The sequence below is a fragment of the Ahaetulla prasina genome, chromosome 4 (genome assembly GCF_028640845.1).
Source record: "Ahaetulla prasina isolate Xishuangbanna chromosome 4, ASM2864084v1, whole genome shotgun sequence".
Lineage (NCBI taxonomy): Eukaryota > Metazoa > Chordata > Lepidosauria > Squamata > Colubridae > Ahaetulla > Ahaetulla prasina.
Genome location: NC_080542.1, coordinates 10,764,749 through 10,777,134, shown reverse-complemented (window position 1 = coordinate 10,777,134; position 12,386 = coordinate 10,764,749).

Below are 12,386 nucleotides of genomic sequence, written 5' to 3'. Positions count from 1 at the left end.
TGTCATGCAGTGACATCTGCAGAGACTATAAATAGGAGGCGGGACTTCCTGGTTTTTTGTCTTGGACAAAGTAATGAATTTGCGCGGGCAATCTGTATCAACGGAGGGAAGAATATATTCGTGAGTAATTCTGGCCTTATCTGTAATTTCCTTGTTATCTCCAGAAACTTGGCAGGCCCGTGGGTAGACGTAGCCAGGACATTTATATATATGTAAATAAATCAGAAAAGAGGCCTCTGACTGACTCTTTGCTGGGAGTATTGGGGGAAGGGAAACAGAACACATTCTCGGCTACAGCATCACAGCATCACACTCTTTTTACTATCCAGTTTATAGGTTTTCTCCATTCGTTGGTCCCTTTCTAGGTCATCTGCAGACAGCCCAAGAAAGGGAAATGGTCCAAAGGTTTCTGAGAATCGACTGAATGATCCCCATGTCTTTCTCTTCCAGGGGTCCAGTGCCAGGACCGACTGGATCAGAAGCCCCTAGAAGTCATCCAAGAAGGAGAGGATTCCACAATCGCCTGTCAGTTCACCTCCAGTAATGTCTATTTCATGCAGTGGTACAGGCAATATCCAGGAGAACGACCTGCGTTTCTCCTAACGGTTACATGGGTGAGATTGGAGAAACGCGGACACTTCAGGGCGTCTTTTGAGAAGCAGGAGAGTCAGTTGCACATCACAAAGGTGCAGATGAAAGATGCTGCTGTCTATTTCTGTGGGATCCACAGAAGATCCACAGCAACACAGAGACAGCTGCTGCCTGTACAAAAACCCTCTAAGGCTGAGCAATTCTCTCAAGGGGAACTGAATCCCAGTTGGGAAATTGGGATGCAAATGTGGGCGGACTGATTAGATTGCATTAGATTGGAATTCTTTATTGGCCAAGCGTGATTGGACACACAAGGAATTTGTCTTTGGTGCATAGGCTCTCACTGTACATAAAAAGACAAGATACATTCCTCAAGAATCATAAGGTACAACACTTAACGATAGTCATAGAGTACAAATAAGCAATCAAATCATACTAGGAAACAATCAATATAAATCATAAGGATACAGCAACAAGTTACAGTCATGCAGTCATAAGTGGGAGGAAACAGGTGAGAGTAAGGATGAGAAGATTAATAGTAATAGTAATGCAGACTTAATAACTAGTTTGACAGTTTTGAGGGAATTATTTGTTTAGCAGAGTGATGGTGTTTGGGGAAAAACTGTCCTTGTGTCTAGTTGTTCTGCTGTGCAGTGCTCTCTAGTGTCGTTTTGAGGGTAGGAGTTGAAACAATTTATGTCCAGGATACGAAGGGTCTGTAAATATTTTCACAGCTGTCTTTTTGACTCATGCAGTATACAAGTCCTCAAAAGAAGGCAGGTTGTTAGCCATTGTTTTTTCTGCAGTTCTAATTATCCTCTGAAGTCTGTGTCTGTCTTGTTGGGTTGCAGAACCAAACCAGACAATTATGGAGGTGCGGATGACAGACTCAATAATTCCTCTGTAGAACTGTATTAGCAACTCCTTGGGCAGTTTGAGCTTCCTGAGTTGGCGCAGAAAGAACATTCTTTGTTGTGCTTTTTTGACGACGTTTTTGATGTTAGGTGTCCATTTTAGGTCTTGATGATGATGCTGAACACATCACATTTGAGAAAAGACCTTCAAAAAGACCTTGACTTTGTGTCGGAATGGTAAAAATTTTGGCAACTCCACATCTCAACCAACAAATGCTCTGTCTTACACATTGGAAAAAAGAATCAGAATACTAAATACAAGCTTGATGGACATGACCTTGTAGATGACCCTCATTCCATCAAAGACCTTGGAGTTTTCATATCAAACGATCTAAGTACCAAAGCCCACTGCAACTACATAGCCAAAAAGGCTTTAAGAGTTGTAAACCTAATCTTGTGTAGCTTCTTCTCTAGAAAGTTTACATTACTAACCAGAGCATACAAAACATTTGCTAGACCAATTCTCGATTACACCTCATTTTGGACATTAATACAATTGAGCGTGTCCAGAAATATTTTACAAGAAGAGTTCTCCACTCCTCTGATCACAACAAAATACCTTATGCCACCAGACTTGAAATCCTGGGTTTAGAAAATTTAGAACTCTGCTGCCTTTGGCATGACCTGAGTATAACTCATAAAATCATCTGCTACAATGTCCTTCCTGTCGAAGACTACTTCAGCTTCAACCACAACAATACAGGAGCACACAATAGATTTAAACTTAAAGTTAACTGCTCCAATCTTGATACAGAGTTGTTAATGCTTGGAATACATTACCTGACTCTGTGGTCTCTTTCCAAAATCCCCAAAGCTTTAACCAAAGACTATCTACTGTTGACCTCAACCCATTCCTAAGAGGTCTGTAAGGGGCATGCATAAGAGCACCAGCGTGCCTACCGTTCATGTCCTAATGTACCCTTTGATTGTATCCAATTCGTATGGTTATATCATGCTTATACTTATATATATTGTTATGTTTGACAAAATAAATAAAAATTAATAAATAATAATAATAATAATAACAACAGAGTTGGAAGGGACCTTGGAGGCCTTCTAGTCCAACCCCCTGCTCAGGCAGGAAACCCTACACCATCTCAGACAGATGGTTATCCAACATTTTCTTTAAAAATTCCAGTGTTGGAGCATTCACAACTTCTGCAGGCAAGTCGTTCCGCTTATTAATTGTTCTAACTGTCAGAAAATTTCTCCTTAGTTCTGAATTGCTTCTCTCCTTGATTAGTTTCCATCCATTGCTTCTTGTCCTGCCTTCAGGTGCTTTGGAGAATAGTTTGACTCCCTCTTCTTTGTGGCAACCCCTGAGATAGTGGAACACTGCTATCATGTCTCCCCTAGTCCTTCTTTTTGTTAAACTAGACATGGCAAGAAAACTGGCATGGATTCTTTCTCCATAAGATAATGTGTTTGCCTACTTTAAAGACTTTTAACGAGAGGATTTTCTGAGAGGGTGGTTGTGGATGTATTGCATTTTGTAGTGTCAATATATTCCAAAAGTGGTTCCTCCTCCTCCTCCTCCTCCTCCTCCTCCTCCTCCTCCTCCTCCTCCTCCTCCTCCTCCTCCTCCTCCTCCTCCTTTGGCAGTTAGCTTAATTGGACCAAGGTTGGTGATAGGACTGAAAAATTGTGTTGGGAGGAATTTGCTTTAATTTAGTTGGACTATGCTGAGAATTAATTAATTCTCAGTGTTCTAATAAAGTTTGTTTTTACACTGACTGAATTTCCTACTACCTACTTGGGCCTGGGTCATAACCAGTGGTGGGATTCAAGTAATTTAACAACTGGTTCTCTACCCTAATGAATTCTTCCAATAACCAGTTTACCAAACTGCTCAGAAAATTAACAACCGGTTCTCCCAAAGTGGTGCGAACTGGCTGAATCCCACCACTGGTCATAACAGTAGCATCTGCAGCAGAGGTGGGTTTCAGCAGGTTCTGACCAGTTCTGGAGAACTGGTAGTGGAAATTTTGAGTAGTTCGGTGAACCGGTAGTAAAAATTCTGACTGGCCCCACCCCCATCTATTCTCTGCCTCCTGAGTCCCAGCTCAAAGGCTTCTATGTGCTGCCACAATTCTCCTCTGTGGGAAAGGAGGGGAGGAGGGTGGTAGTGCAAGGGATGATTAGACATAACAACATTTTTCTGCTGGTCAAGGTCAGGCTGGGTTCGCATCTGGAGAAGGAGTGGCTGGAGTGATGCTTCGACATGGGACGGTTGAGGATTGGAGCATTTGACCAGCAGAGGGGTCATGAGGGTGGAGATTTTATTTTATTTTATTTATTTATTTATTTATTTATTTATTTATTTATTTATTTATTTATTTATTTATTTATTTATTTATTTATTTATTTATCACATTTCCATACCGCCCTTCTCCGAAGACTCAGGGCAGTTTACAGCCAAGATAAAAACGCACAGAAACAAACATTAAGAACATTATTAAAAATCTAATTCAAAATTTGGCCCAATAATTTAAAAGTAATAAAATAAAAAATAAGCCCTAATAAAACCACCCATGTTAAAATTGCGATTAGGCCAACCGTACACAATAGAATAAGAGAGTCTTAAGCTCGCGCTTAAAGGTCCGGAGGTCAGGGAGTTGGCGTAGCCCCAGAGGTAACTCATTCCACAGGGCAGGAGCCCCCACAGAGAAGGCCCTCCCCCTGGGAGCCGCCAGTCAGCATTGTTTGGCTGACGGCACCCTGAGGAGGCCCTCCCTATGGGAGTGCACAGGTCGATGGGAGGCAATTGGTAGCAGCAGGCGGTCCCGTAAGTAACCCGGTCCCAAACCCCAATTTTGGGGTTTGTATTACTGAGGGAGGAACTGGAACCCCCAGTTTCGGTTTTCCTTCAACTGTGCCAGTTTACCTATGCTAGTAAAAGAACTTTGAAAGATGTTGGTTTTGGAGTCTTTTCTGCAGGAGGGGTTTTCTGGAATGCTGACAATCAATTGTGGTAGGAAATATTGAAGATTGCAGGCCAATTTTGATGAATTTGGATCCCCCCCCACACCTTAAACGTGCTTCCTTCTCCCCACAAGAGGGCAGAAGAATCACAACCAGATTCTAGTAAAGATCTCTGAATTGGGGATGCTGTAAGGGAGGGGTGTCAAACTCACTTCGTCATGGTGGCATCACAAGATGTATTGGGACTTTTTTTCCTTAGCTAAATCAGGCGTGGGCATGGCCAGCACATGACACATCTGGCCCACAGGCTGCTGTAAGGGGATCCAATCTGGGTCAGTCACTGGGACCAGGGACTGTATTCACTTACCTTCACTACCAGTTTGCAAATGTGAGCACGCCCACACTCGCTTTGCTTGCACGCACCACCTCTGCACATGCGCAGGACCTTCCACATAGGGGATGTGATGACGTCCAGGCTGGTGGGCAGACCCTCACACCAGCGCCACTACCGGTTCTCCTGAACCGGATAGCACCGCCTGAATGCCACCATTGACTGGGAGCAGAGGTTTTGTTTTTCAACCGTTCGGAATCATGTTGGAGCCCATCCTCAAGGAACTTATCTATAGCACAGTGTAAGACTTTATGGATCACTTTTGCCCTCCTCTTGACTCCTCTGGCTTTCTGAGACTTCCTCCTGATAGGACAGATTGGAAACCTCAAGGAATGTTTGAGTGATGATTCCATTCCTCCATTCCTAGAAATAATAATCCTAACATAATGGAGAGCAATATCTTTGGGAAGAAATATATCTTCTTGGCATGGTGGGAAGCAAGGGAAGGAGATGTGAGTCTTGCAGTTTTCCTTTCCTACAGTCCTGTCACATGAGTAAGGTAGACTAATAATATCCTGAAACTGAGCTTGACCTCTGGTGCTGAAGGGTAAGCAGGTTCCAGTTTTCTTGGCCAAGTTAGGAAAGTGATTTGCTTTATTCTCAGGATATTTGTTCTACTTCCTAGAACATAGAGATCTCCTTGTAGTTTCCCACCCAAGTAGCAACCCAGCCTGATGCTGAGTAATTTCCCAATCCCAACAAGGATGGAAAAATTCATTTCAGGGTATTCGAGTGCTGCTCTCAAGTGATGTCTGGAAGGGGAAAAGGAGGAATGAAAATTATGTCCTTGTCCTCTCGTTCCATGTTCCTTAATTTGGAATAGACCTGTGTCTGGTGGGAACCAGAATGATGGTTAGAAGAAGGATGTAAACTCTCTTGTGATTTTGCAGGGCCTCTGATTCACTTGCTGCCTTCTTATAAGGCCCACTGGAGATGCAGCCTTTCCTCCAGATCCCTGAGTAGCAGCTTCCAAACCTTGTGACCAAGAGTCCCATTGTCATTCCCAATATCCGCTAGAACACAACTACAATGATTTGGGAGATGTAATCTCTCACACATGGATGCTCTCTATTTGAAACAAGCTGTGTAGTTAGAATTCCGTAAAGAAACCCAGAATCCTTTCTTAAATTCCAAGTACCAAGAGAAATCAGAAGACCCAGAGGATCCTTTCTTCGGAAGATGCTTTCCTCAATAAAGGTCAATGAAGCTGAAAGGTAACCCACTGGAAGGATCCCAGGTGGATGCAACACTGACTATTTACTGCATTTCTTGTTTAATAGTTATCCCTGTTCTCACCTGTGTTGAGATTTTGACGTATTGATATATCCTCCACTCCTCTGTTCACAATAAAATGCCTTATGTCACCAGACTCCTAATTTTGGGCTTAGACAATTTAGAACTACGCAGACTTCAATCTGACCTAAGCATAGTACATAAAATTATCTATCGCAATGTCCTACCTGTCAATGATGACAGCTTCAAGCTTCAGCTTCAACCACAACCATATACGAGCAAATAATAGATACAAACTCAAAGTAATCCGCTCCAAACTTCATTGCAGAAAATATGACTTCAGCAACAGAGTGGTCAATGCCTGGAATGCATTTTATTATTATTATTATTTATTAGATTTCTAGACCGCCCTTCTCCCAAAGGACTCAGGGCGGTGTACAGCCAAAATAAAACATAAACCATATACAATTAAAAATGAATTAAGAAACTTATTATACAGATGGCCGAGAAATTAAAATATTTAAAAAATCTAAAAACCCCAATTTAAAACATAAATAGAATTTAAAATTTAAATCTAGGCAATTTAAAAAGAAAAGCCTTAAGCCAGCCCCGCGCGAATGAACAGATGTGTTTTCAATTCGCGGCGAAAGGTCCGAAGGTCAGGTATCCCAGGCATAAACCAGGGAGAAGCTCGTTCCAGAGAGTAGGAGCCCCCACAGAGAAGGATCTTCCCCTGGGGGCCGCCAGCCGACATTGTTTGGCGGACGGCACCCTGAGAAGTCCCTCTCTGTGTGAGTGTACGGGTCGGTGGGAGGCATGGGGTAACAGCAGGCGGTCCCGTAAGTACCCAGGCCTCAAGCCATGCACTACCTGACTCTGTAGTTTCTTCCCCAAACCTCCAAAACTTTAAGCTTAAATTGTCTACTGTTGACCTCACCCCATTCCTAAGAGGTCTGTAAGGTTTTATGTTCTGGGTTTGTGGTACGTTCCTCCTTTGATCTACGTGAGTCAAAGCAGAGCTGAGCAGATCTTCAGTCCCCAGGAAGGTCTGAGCAGGAAGCCACCCACAAGACCGTGTCTGGGTTCTCACTTCCCTGTGTTTTTGGTGACAGAGTTGTCCTGCCTGTTGCAGAGAAAGGAAGAAGGATGGGAGATCTGGGGAGCAGGATTGTTGCTTTGCTGTTGGCCATCTCCACAGGTATCCTTCTCCTCTTATTGCTTCATTTTCATTGATTGATGGGAATGATGCCCTACTTTTTGTTTGTTTTGGAAGCAAGGGCTCCTCAAAGTAGTTTTGGACCTGAATATTTCAAAAGTCATAAAAAGAAAACCTGCAAAAGCCTATAGGAGAAAATTCATTCATTTACAACCTTTGAATGATAATGGCTCCTTTGGATATACTAAAGTTTTGGTTAATTAAACCTATTCGTGGAATTCCATCCTTCCTCCCTCCCTCCCTCCTTCCCTCCCTCCCTTCTTTCCATTCGTCCCTTCCTCCCTCCCTCCCATCCATCCATCCATCCATCTCCTTTCCTAATATGCCCTTTCTGTTACAGTTGCATTGGGTCAACCTATTCATGGAATTCCTTCCTTCCTTCCTTCCTTCCTTCCTTCCTTCCTTCCTTCCTTCCTTCCTTCCTTCCTTCCTCCCTCCCTCCCTCCCTCCCTCCCTCCCTCCCATCCATCCATCATCTCCTTTCCTAACAGCCTTCTTCTATTACCGTTGTATTGGGTCAAGCTAGAGTCACCCAGGAGCCCCAACTTCTTTCACTTAAGGAAGGAGACCCCATCCGTTTGAAATGCTCCTATTCGGAAACAGCTGCTAGTCTTCAGTGGTACAAACAATATCCAGAAGACCAGCCAGAGTTTATGATGATCTTGTATGGATCAAATACTGTAAGAAAGGATAATTTCGAGATGACTCTGGACACATATAAGAAGATGACCTCTTTGTATCTGAAGAACACCCAACTTAAGGATTCAGCCGTCTATTTTTGTTTATGGAGCACAGTGCTAGAAAGCCACATGCTGGTTGTCACCAAAGGTCACCAAGGGCAACCAAGAAGACGAAATTGAGCTCCCTACTGCGTTCCCTTTGAAGAAAGATCAGGAGAACATCTTTGAGCTTCAGCTTCATAACCTGCTTCTCTCAAAAGGCCACTGAACTGCCGTCTTCTTTTTCCTTGAAAATGCTGTGCTTCTCACCCAAGAAGCATCTTCAGTTCTAACTGACTGATGAAAAGCAAAACGTTTCAAAGAGAAAAAAAAATAAAAAACCCCAAGAAAACACAGTTGCCTTTTGGAAAAGGCACCTTTGGGACCTTGATGACTGAGAATCTCCACAAACAAATATCTTCTTATTTTGAATTTACGCCTGTTCTCCCTTATTGATTCCTTTGTAAATCATCTGCAAATTGCAGCAGAGTACCCAAGACAGAGGAACGGTTCAAAGGTTTCCCACAATCATCTGAACGATCCCCATGTCTTTCTCTTACAGGTGTCCAATGCCAGGACCACCTGGATCCAAAGTCCGTGCAAGTCATCAAAGAAGGAGAGGATTCCAGCATCACCTGTCACTTGAACTCCAACACTGTCAATATAATGCACTGGTACAAGCAATATCCAGGAGAAGGCCCTGCGTTTCTCCTAACGGTTTTAGCTACTGAATTGGAGAAACGCGAACACTTCAGTGCTTCTTTTGACATGGTGAGGGAGAGTCAGTTGAACATCTCAAGAGTGCAGTTGAAAGATGCCGCGGTCTATTTCTGCGGGACCCGAGATCCACAGCAACACAGAAGCACCTGCTGCCTGTACAAAAACCCTCTAAGGCTGAGCAGTTCTGTGAAGGGGAAATGATTCTCAGCTGTAATGTTGGGGATTACAGGCCAATAGGAAATTTTGGGGATTACAGGCCAGTTTTGATGAATGTGGGTTTTTTCCTTCTCCCCACAAGAGGGCCATAGACAACAACCAGATTCTACTAGAGATCTGTCAACTGGAAACACTTGTAAGACTTTTATGGGTCTATTGACTCTATTGGTTCTCTGAATTTCCCCCTGATAGGACAGATCATAAATCTCAAGAAATGTTGAGTGAAAACTTCCATTACTTGAAGTAGAAATAACAATCCTAACTTCTGGGGTCAAAAGGATGGAGAGAAATTATTTCAGGGAGAGATATATCTTCTTGGCATGCTGGGAGACAAGAGAAGAAGACATGAGTCTTGCAGTTTTCCTTTCCCACAGTCCTATCAAATGAGTAAGGTAGGCTAATAATGTCCTGACGCTGAGCTTGACCTCTGGTGCTGAAGGGTAAGCAGGTTCCAGTTTTCTTGGCCAAGTTAGGAAAGTGATTTGCTTCATTCTCAGGATATTTGTTCTACTTCCTAGTGCAAATTAGAACTTAGAGATCTCCTTGGGCTTTCCCACCAAGTAGCAACCCAGCCTGATGCTGAGTAATTCCCCAATCTCAGCAAAGATGGAAAAATGCATTTCAGAGTATTCAAGAGCTAGCCTACAAGTGATGGCTGGAAGGGGGAAAGGAGGAATGAAGATCATATCCTTTGTCCTCTCATTCCATGTTTATTGTTTTGGAGTAGACTTGTGTCTGGTGGGAACCACAACAATGCAAACATGTATCATAGTATTGGAATCTTAGATGCAGAATGTGAAATCTCCTTTTGATTTTGGCCTCTAGTTCACTGGCTGCCTTCTTATAAGGCCCAATGGAGGTGCAGCCTTTCCTCTAGATCCCTAAATACCAGCCCTTGTGACCAATATTCCCATTGTCATTCCCAATATCCCCCAGAACATGACTACAGTATCTTGGCAGATGAGCCAAATAATCTCCAAATATGGATGCTCCCATATGGAACAACCTGTATGGCTAGAATTCCATGAAGAAACCCAGAATGCTTGCTCAAATTCCAAGTTCTTCTAGAAAGAGAAATCCAAAGATCCAAAGATCCCTTCCTTCAGAAGAAAGTTTTGTTGGTTAACATCAGTCAGGCTGAGAGAAAACACTCTAGAGAGATTCCCATTGGATGCAACACTCAGAGGTTTCTTATTGAATAAGTATCTCCATTTCCTTGCATGGCAGGAATACTTATTCCGCATTATGAATTTTTCAAACCAGGATATAGCAGAACCTGATTTATTTTGTTTGCTCAAGTGTGTACATGTTAAGACAAAGCTTATACGATCTGGGTTTGTGGTATGTTCCTCCTTTGATCTACGTAAGTCAAAGTAGAGCTGAGAAGATCTTCAATCTCCAGAAGGTCTGAGCATGTAGCAACCCACAAGACTGTGTCTGGGTTCTCACTTTCCTGTGTTTCTGGTGACTGAGTTGTCCTGCCTGTTGAAGACAAAAGAAGAAGAATGGGAGATCTCGGGAGCGGGATCATTGTTTTGCTGTTGGCCATCTCCACAGGTATCCTTTTCATCTATTTTTTTTTCATTTATTGATGGAAATCATGTTTATGCTTACTTTTGTTTTTTGAAGCAAGGTCTTCTCAAAACGTCAACTTTGGAAATGATTTTTTCAAAAGCCATAAAAAGAAAACAAGCCAAAGCATCAAGCAGAAAATTCATTGATATAAATACTTAAGTGTGTGAAGGTAAGAAGACAAATTTTGAATTATAATTGCTCCTTTGCAATTTCTAAAGGTTTAGGGAACTAAATTGATTGGTGGAATGCCATTCCCTCCCTCCCTCCCTCCCTTCTAACCATTCCTCCATCCCTCCATCCCTTCTAGCCATTCCTCCTAGCCATTCCTCCATCCATCCATCCATCCTTCCCTCTCTCCCTCTCTCCATCCATCCATCCATCCATCCATCCATCCATCCATCCATCCATCCATCCATCTCCATTTTTAACATTCACCTTATATTACAGCTTTATCAGATCAAGCTAGAGTCACCCAGGAGCACCAATTTCTTTCAATAAAAGAAGGTGACCCCATCCAGCTGAACTGCTCTTATGAGGAAACAGAATACAGTCTTCAGTGGTACAAGCAATATCCAGGAGGCCCGCCAGAGTTAATGATGATCTTGTTTTCATCAAAGACTGAAACAAAGGATAATATCGAGATGACTCTGGACACAGCTAAGAAGACCACCTCTTTCAATCTGAGGAACATCCAACTTAAGGATTCAGCCGTCTATTTCTGTGCGTGGAGCACAGTGCTACAAAGACACCTGCTGGTTGTCACCAAAGTGAAGGACAACCAAGAAGAGGAAATTGAGCTCATTTTCTTCTTCTTTGAAGAAACATCAGGAGAACATCCTGAGCCACAGCTTCATAACACCAATGATCTGCTTGTCCCAAAGCCCTTTTTCCAAAAGGCAACTGAACTTTCCTCATTTCCCACCCCACCTTGAAGCCGTTGTTTCTCATCCAAGAAGCTTCTTCAGTTCTAACGGTCTAATGAGGAGCAAAACACTTCTTTAAAGGAAAACAAAACAAAACAAAACAAAAATCCAGTTGCCTTTTTGTCATGTCCCCCTCCCCCTCCGATGACCGGGTCTAGGAAGTCCGTATCAAGCGTGGCAATGAAGCCTCTGCAGCTTTGCCAGATTCCTTCCAGGTTTCTCAGGGCAGGCAGAAGTCCAAGTTGTGACTTCAGCAAACTAGATGAGACTTTGCTTGACTCAAGTTTGGAATGCCAAAAGCAGGTCCTTTATATAGGCTTTGGGGTGTGGCTCCGTGACTCTGCATTTATCCAGGCTTGCCCCTCCCTTCCTTCTGCTGGTGTCGCCTCTCAGATCTCCGGAAGCGAGGATCCTCCTACTGTGAATTCTCTTCAGCTGGATCTGCTGTCAGTAATTCCAGCACGTGGCTGGCTCCCTGCTCACATGCTGTAGGAATGAGGCTTGTTTGTTCATTCCTGACATCCTGTCCAGGCATGGGGCCAGGGCCAGGGGCTGGAGGCATGACAGGGTGTTCATCTTCATTATCAGACTCCGAGTCTGATAACAGGCCCGGGTGTAGAGGGATGGGGCCCGGCTGAGGAGAGGAGGGAGGACGAGGCACAACACTTTTGGAAAAAGCACCTTTGGGGCAATCATGACCTGGATGACCATAGACAAATATCTACTTATTTTTCATCTTATGGATTCCTTTCGAGATCATCTGCTAATTGGCCCAAAGCTGCTTTTTCAGGAGGCAACTGGACTGTCTTGTTTTTTTTCCTTTGAAGACGTTTTGCTTCTCATCCAAGAAGCTTCCTCCGCTCTGATAGGATAGTGGAGAATGGAAGGGTTTATATTCCTTGCAGACAGCTGGTCATCGGCCTCCTTTTAGAGGATCCTTGAAGCACTTGGAGGCTTATCTGTGTC